The sequence below is a fragment of the Buceros rhinoceros genome, unplaced genomic scaffold (assembly GCF_000710305.1).
Source record: "Buceros rhinoceros silvestris isolate BGI_N320 unplaced genomic scaffold, ASM71030v1 scaffold3426, whole genome shotgun sequence".
Taxonomy (NCBI): domain Eukaryota; kingdom Metazoa; phylum Chordata; class Aves; order Bucerotiformes; family Bucerotidae; genus Buceros; species Buceros rhinoceros.
The window spans coordinates 10,454-18,160 of NW_010415631.1; the positions used below are offsets into that span (position 1 = coordinate 10,454).

The 7,707-nt window shown below is 55.1% G+C and overlaps 1 protein-coding gene across 1 annotated transcript in view; it reads right to left on the reverse strand.

Annotated features, from left to right (window-relative positions):
* NDRG3 (NDRG family member 3) overlaps nucleotides 1-7,707 on the reverse strand; it is a gene marked incomplete at its 3' end in the record, with an annotated part of 30,428 nt that overhangs the window by 10,322 nt on the left and 12,399 nt on the right. The gene's annotated exons all lie outside the window — the stretch shown is intronic.

The following is a 7,707-nucleotide window of genomic DNA, read 5'->3' on the forward strand; positions in this document are numbered from 1 at the left end:
CACAAGCCTCTTTTCAGCGTGCCTCCAACCCACACCCCTGGGAAGGTCCTGTCCGCAGGCAAGCTGACGCAAGGGGACACGGCCATGCCTGCGAGGCTGGCAGCAGCCCCAGCCCATGGACTAGGGACCATGGATCAGAGCATTTGGAAACTGCAGGACAACACAGCGCATGCAGATAGCCGGGAGAGCAGAGACCCGGGCTCCGCAGATCCGGTCACTGGCTGCCCAGGAGGTTGCGCCCATCCACGGGGGAGCAGGTGGCAGCTTTTCCTTTCAACAGCATTAAAAACGAGGCACACAGACCCACACGAGCCCCTTCTCCCAGGCAGCCTGTCTGCCACAGCCCCACCTCAGCCGTCTGGCCAAGAGCCCGTCAGCTCCTGGCCACAGCGTCACTACTGTGAGTGACCTGTCACCCCAGCGGAGGCTGAGCACTGGCCCTTCCCTGCTGCCGCGTTCGGTGACGTGGCAGTGAAACACCCGCAGGCTCCTCCAGGAGCTGGCACAGACGCAGGAGGTTATGCTGGTTCCCAGCTGGGTATCGGTGGAGCAGTCTCATGATTATCTGCCAGCAAAACTATGTGTCTTTTCCCAAGTAAAATACTGAGGGCTTTTTGCACTGCACCTTGCACAAGAGCAAGAGGACCATGACGCCTCTGGGAACCTCTCCAGTACTTGCAGAAACAGAGGCCACAACGTCATGATGACAAACACAGAAATGCCCACGAGGTCGCCCGAGCTGAGCTAGAATAGCTGTAAACACATTTAGACAAACACTGACCAGGGGTAACGGCAGACCCCGGAAACACCGCGGAGATGGCGGTAAGGCTGGGTACACAACGTCACCTGAACGTCCTTCCTCTCACCTACAGAAATTGAAGGAGACTCGTGCTCTGACTTACAGACGCTGTAAAAAGCACCAATTACTTTTGTGATATTAAGAAAAGTACCTGCTTGGGGAATAGCCTCACGCTTCAGCCTGAAGGCAGGACGTTACAACCTCAAAAATATTTTTTACTGGTTTACAAAAAGTATGTGACTTATTTATTTATTTTAAACAGGAATTTCTGAAAACCTGGAGGCGGTTTGATCAAATCCAGGACAGGTGAGAGAACCGGGCTTGCAGCACCCAGAAATTCCCCCTGGCACTCCCAAGGGCTGGCTGTGGGCCAGACTGATTTGGTGCTGGCAGTGAAGGATCCTCCTCCCCCGGCTCTTTTTGGGGGCTCCAAAGCCTCTCCCCTTCCCCCAGACACGAGGCTGCAGGAGCACACCCAGTCACCCGAGGCAGCCTGAAGCCTTCGCCAGCTTGGCTTTGAGGGACGAGCAGTCACCTCTGGCTGGCCTGGTGCTCCGAGGAGCGCAGGGGTTTCTTGCAGGAGAAGCTGGCGTATGACAGAGTGGCTGCTCCAGAGGCTGGCGAGGGGAGGGGAGGTTATCCAGCCTGAGCCTCGCCCACCCCCTCTTCCTCTGCAGGGGCCGTGGGCCAAGGCAGACTGTGCAGGCAGGAACTGGCCGGCATGTGCGTGCAAAGCGAGCCTGGCTCCACGAGCGGGAGCGCTGGCCCGTGCGGCGAGGGAGCACAAGGAAGCCCAGGGCGCAGCCTCATCTCCAGACCCTCTGGAAAGCCACCAGGCTCTGCCCCCTGCCCATCTCCTCAGCTCTCGGGCTGCTCTGCTGAGCGGCGCCAGCGGGACGCATCGCGCGGCCATAGCAGTTTCCCTCATCTCAGTGTTCTCCAGGCTTGCAGGGGTTAACGAGTCCTTTAACAAAAGCGGTGACTTCTGGAGAGGCCACAGCAGCGGCTGGCAGTGGGCAGCGCACAGGGCTGGAACGGTGAAGCGCAGCCACCCATGGAAGGTCCCGGCACGTGCCAAAGCCACTGCAGCTTTCACCCCCCGGCCACGCAGCCCCACGCTCGGAGCCAGCCAGGCCTTCGGCTGCACCTGCGGGTCTCTCCGCCGGCTCCAGCAGCTGTCGGGCTCCTCCACAAGCAGCTTTAACTCACCAATCTGGCAGGAAACCATCCAGCTGCCTGTTAGGTTTTTTTAATCTCCCTTTGTTAGATTTCTGCTGGGTCAGTGAGTTAAGCAGCTCACGGAGAGGTCTGGCCAGCGCCCTGCTGGCTCAGAGCCCGAGGGCAGCGCTCGGGCTGGCAGAAGCAATAACCTGCCCTCAGCTGGAGGCTGGTCCAACTGCCTCATGTCTCGTGGAACTGCACCTCTGGAGGACTCAGCAGAGCTTGTAAGCAGCAGCAAAAGGTGACCGTCAAACAGAAGCACAAAACTCAAACTAAGCCACAGCGAGAAATCCACAAAAGAGTGAAAAAAAAGATCAGCAACACAGTGTCTTTTCTGGAATTCCATTCAAACTGACTGCTAAGGACACAGAGGCTTCCCCCAGGCGGAGCTCCGGGCGCAGGAACACCCGCCTCTGCGCAGCCTCTGCTCCAGCACCCCAGTGCGCCTCACAGCGCAACACCCTGTGCTCCCCTTTTCCAAAGTCAAGCTCAAGTCTCTGCAGGGGAGGAAGAGAGCTTCCCTGAGCTAAAAATCAGTCCTTGCTCTCCCACTTAGCTGGACTTTGCAGACTGTAAACTGTGACTTGGGGAAATGCGACAGTTTGTCAGGAAGAGCTTTTTCATGTCAGGCACTGGCACAGGGTACTCACCTCACCCCACCTTCAGTCACGTTAGTGACTCCAATGCAGGGAACATCCTCGGAAGATGGAAGCACCTTCAGAAATCCCATCGTTAACAAGTTTCAGCGAGCAGCACCTTAAGAAATGTAAGATGCTAAACCTGCAGACTTCATACTCCGCCCTGCGCAGCGACAAAGCCTTACTCTGCGAGTGCCTAAGGTAATTTTTTTCCTTGCTAGTCCCAGACAAGGCGCAAATCTTCCTCCTGGGAAGCAGCTTCCCTCCTCTGCATCCTCTGGCTGAAGCCTTTTACTTTTTACAGGATTTCTCCGAGCTCTACAAAGGCAAGCGGCAGACACTGCCTTCGAGAGAAGGGTTTCTGCACTCACTTTTCTAGCTGCACATTGTGACGTCCTGCTGATCTCCTTTTCCAGATAACCTGGAGAGGTAAGACTGAGTTCTACCCCGGCTTCCCTACAGGTAATTCTCTGTCCACTCCGCCAGCGAACTTAACATTCTCTGAAATTTTGCTCTGTAGCTTGAGGGTTTTTACCTCTGCCTGTGCCTGCAAAGGACAGGACCATTTTCTGACGTCATGCAGTCCCCTGCTGCCTGCCTTCCTCCAGATGGGCTCTGCCCCCATGCCAGCACCGCAGGACAGAAGAGGCAGGTGCTCAAACAGAGCTCAGCTATCGCGCTTGAGACAGCTGTGACGGCCTCCACGCTTGTAAGACACAACTGCCACCCTGGATGGGCCAAGTCACGGTCACTGCTCCCTTCCAGCGCTCCTGGTTTCCCACTCTCCCAAACGTGGAGCAGGTAACCAGCTGCAGGGGGTTACCAGAGCACTCGGGGAGAGAACAGCAGCTGCGCAGACTGCGCCCTCTGCCCTTGCCCACCCTGCTTTCTTATGCCTGTTTTGTAGCTGACTTCCCTGCCAGCCACCCAGCGCAACGTCCTGCCTGTGCCACGCTGTCCCCGTAACCGCTGCCCAGCCGCAGGGCTGCACACTCTCTCTGGTATTAGCCCACTGCTCATGTAGGAATGTCATGTTGGAAAGTACCAGACACTTGTCCCCTGTACCTCCTGGACACGGGCAGGCGTGGGTTCTGGGCTCTGTTCAGGCTGGCTCTGGCACCCCGCAGCTGGAAGGGAGGGTCAAGGCTGGTTACCTGCAGCTGTCTGAACACCAAGCTGGTCCGCGGGGCAGGGAGGCAGGGACACAGGCGGCAGGTGGAAAAAATGTGGCTAGGAGATAGCCAAATTTTAATAAATACGTGGTCTGCCAAATAAGGAAGATGCCTGCAAAAGATGATGATGATCTGCAGTTGTGTTTTGAAAAGCTTAATATAATTTAACTTTCACTTGGGGACTGGAAACCTTAGCAGATTTTTCTCTGAAGAGATTTTATCTTCTGCCCTTATTTGTACAGTAGGTAAAAAATGAACAGCAGCTGCAGACAACCTGCTGCAAAGGGGAGCTCGAGCAGAGGCAGCCTCGCCCTCGCTGGCCTCAGGCACCGTGCTCATGACGCACACCCGCCCGACAGCAGCGCGCTGCTGGGCAGAGAGCGGAGACACGGGTCCTGGGCGCGCCGTGACTATCGATCAACTCCGTGAGCTGGGAACCATCACTTCAGAACCCAGCAGTTCCCTCAGGGCATGGATGAGAAAAGCGATGACGCAGGAGGATCAGGAGGTGTGGAGAGCAGCTGTAGCTGGTTGGACCAGAGGTCCAGTTAGCCTCCAGTCTGACTTTAAGAGCATGTGCTTGTGGAAAAATAAAGTAAGACCAAGCATGTAGTCATACTACCTCAAATACTTCATCTTCTAACAGTTTCCCTTAGTTTTCCCAACCTCCAACAATCTGAAGGTCAAAAGAGACTTCCTGAACTGGAGGTGTGGTCTTCAGCTTGACTTTCTCTTCTGAGAACTGGGCAGTCACCCCCTGCTTCCTGCGCCTTTGGCACCTGCCTCACCCTGTGACCAGAAAAGCCAAAGCTCAGCAACATGCACCATGAAGAACCACTTAGTTCCCCACCTACTGTCTGCTGGTTTTGCATGAGATGCCCCAGTCCCTGGAAGACGGAGAACGACTGACCCCGATTCCACAACCCACAGCAGTGGTGTGACTCCCCCTCACATGCCCCTCTCTGGGCTGATGCGCTCTGGACCATCCGGCTAGTGCTGGCAGAGCAGCTTTTTTCTGACCATACTGTTGTTCTCCAAAACTGCCCTGCCATGCTCTGTCCTTCCCGAGACACGGGGGCTGGCAGTCCGTCAGACACCCACTGGTGTGCTGTGGACTCACAGGGCAGCACCGTGAGTTGCTTTGTTCTCTGTTCCTGATAAACAAGAATTGATTTGTTTTGCGGAAAGCCATGAGCCCTGAGCTGACAGTTTCACTCATCTCTCGCAGTGTTAAGGTCCTATCATGCCTCTGGGTTATCGTCAGCCCTGAGCCCGCCCTTCCATATTCCACTGTACGATGGTTTTACTCAATGTGCATCATTTACCCAAAGGCAGATAAAGTTCACCATTGCACCTGCCGTCGCACTCCCCAGATCATTTAAGAGCAGATTTAACCGGCACAGGTCACCAGGGTGCTCCTCCAGTGATCTCTACCAACCGCAAATATAACGGCTGGGATTTCTTTCTTTTTCAAGCAGTACTTCATCCATGCAAGGACTTCTCCTCTAACACATGGACACCTAAGTCCCTTACGATATATGTCTTAGGACCCCTCTTGGTGAGGAGTCTTGTCTTTTGGAAACCCAAGCAGGCTGCAGCAACCCAATTGCTTTTATTTATATGGTTACTGACTCCTCCGAAGATTCCCACCAGCCCTGCAGAGCAAGGCTTCTTCCCCTTACCAAACCCACCTCGAGCCTTGCCCGTAACACATGGACACCTAAGTCCCTTACGATATATGTCTTAGGACCCCTCTTGGTGAGGAGTCTTGTCTTTTGGAAACCCAAGCAGGCTGCAGCAACCCAATTGCTTTTATTTATATGGTTACTGACTCCTCCGAAGATTCCCACCAGCCCTGCAGAGCAAGGCTTCTTCCCCTTACCAAACCCACCTCGAGCCTTGCCCGGTGTTGATCCCTGCAATCCACCCACTGTTCTCCTTTATCGGCCTGGCTGGTTCGGCTGCTCGGCGAATCCCCAGAGCTCCTCCGGGACCTGTCTGAGGGACGGTGTTACGGCCCCTGCAGTCCTTGGGCACCACAGCAGCTTCGGCAGCCGAGCATAACCTCTCGCTTAACATCTCAACTGCTTCATCCTTCAGCTCAGTCCAGGCTCCTGGGTTGGTACATCCAGTCCTGGCCCCTTGCTATAAAAGCATCTATTTCACCTTCTCTGCAGCCGCTGCCACAGGCCCTGCGGTTCAAGGCGGCCTGTCTGCTGACTCCCCACGAGGAGCAATCTCGCACGGCAATCTCTGGGAGCTGCTCTGCGTGCAGAAAAATTAAAACTTTTTCTGCTATGGCTGGCTCCTCCCCGAGCCCCCCTTTCAGAGCCTGGCAGTCAGCAGCACGCTGCAAACGCTCTCACGTGTCCCATTTGATAGGTCTGAAACAGGACGGTTCTTTCTTCTCTCCTTTGCAAGTCATCTCTGAACCCCCCCCCGCCTGCTTTGTTCTGTTCGCATATTTAATCTGCTCGAGTTTATAACCTCTCCTGTTTTCTCCAGCTTTTTGAAAAATGCTCTTTTGTTCCCCATAGCCTCCATGCCCTTCTGTTCCGTCCCGCTGCCTTCCCACGCCATTCCTCACGTCTCTGGTGTACATGGGGGGCATTTGCTCTCTGCTTCACTTACTCCCAGGGATGTGGTTGTTTTCTTTTTCCCAGTGACATCAGTCTGGGGCATGTTACGGTTCCCATCACAGAGCAGCTCTCTGAAGACACTGTTTGAAGACGTTCCTCTGCCCTGCTCAGAACCAAGTCAGCGATGGCTTTTCCTCCCTGGGGCTCCCTAGAAACCACTTATTTCTTACTGAGGCCTGGGATTTCAGTCTAAGGGCAATCTAAGTTATTCACTGACATTAGTTAGAGCCAAATCAATCAACCAGCTCCCTTTAACATCCACCCACATCCTCTACCACCATCTGCATCTGCCCTGTCCTTCCTGTACGCTGTATCCAGCGGCGTATCAGCCGTCCACTGCCAGAGGGCACCAAGAGGGACCTCGGCTCTCTTCTGCGATCTCCAACAGGAATAAAACAACTGCTGGCAGAAACAAACCATCACTGAGATTTTGGTGCTTTCTTCCTGTCATGGATCAGCTGATGTGACGCTGAAGTGCTATCGAAAAGAGTGCTTCTGTCACCCCTCTGCCCTGCCCCGCAGCCAGTGAGCTGAGGGTCTCGCAGAAACCGGTAAGGGGGAGCGTGCGCCTGGGTTCACTGTCCCACCGCAATGGAAAAGCAAAGCGACCGAGTGTGCAGCCACAGGAGCTCTCCCCTGGACGGCAGGTGAGCACTGCGAGCGCACACGCGGCTGCAGAGGCACTGCCTGGCCCTAGCTATGCTTCAGGCAGGGGTTGGGCACAAGAACCGACAGCAGCCAGAGAAAAGTGGTCGATGCTGCTGACCATCTCCGAAAGCCCTGTGTTTTTTGCTGCGTGCTTTGTGGTCCCAGCTCCTGAGAAGCAGTGCTCTCGGTCAAAGGGCCCTGCGCTTCAGAAAATGGAACACGCGTGAACCATAAAGGCTCAGACACCAGAGGGTGGTAAGACACAACCCGACAGCAGCTTTAAACCCTGGAGAAGGGACTCAAGCAGCATCTGCTGGGGGTAAGGGGGGGTTACTCCTTGCTGGGGCTGTGCAGAAGGTCCAACTAGACTGGGACGTTGCCCTGTTTGGCCTTAACGTCTCTGAGTGATTCTCAGCCTGAGGAGGAACACACGCCAGCTATGACTGCCAAAGTCTACATGTTGGAAAGGTTCCAGTGGGGGGAACACCTCTGCCTGTCACCCTCTGCCTTCGGCCAGAAAGGGGACCACTGACAGCACCACTGGCAGAGGTCACCGAAAATTCCCCGTGTTAAGAAAAAACATTTGAGAG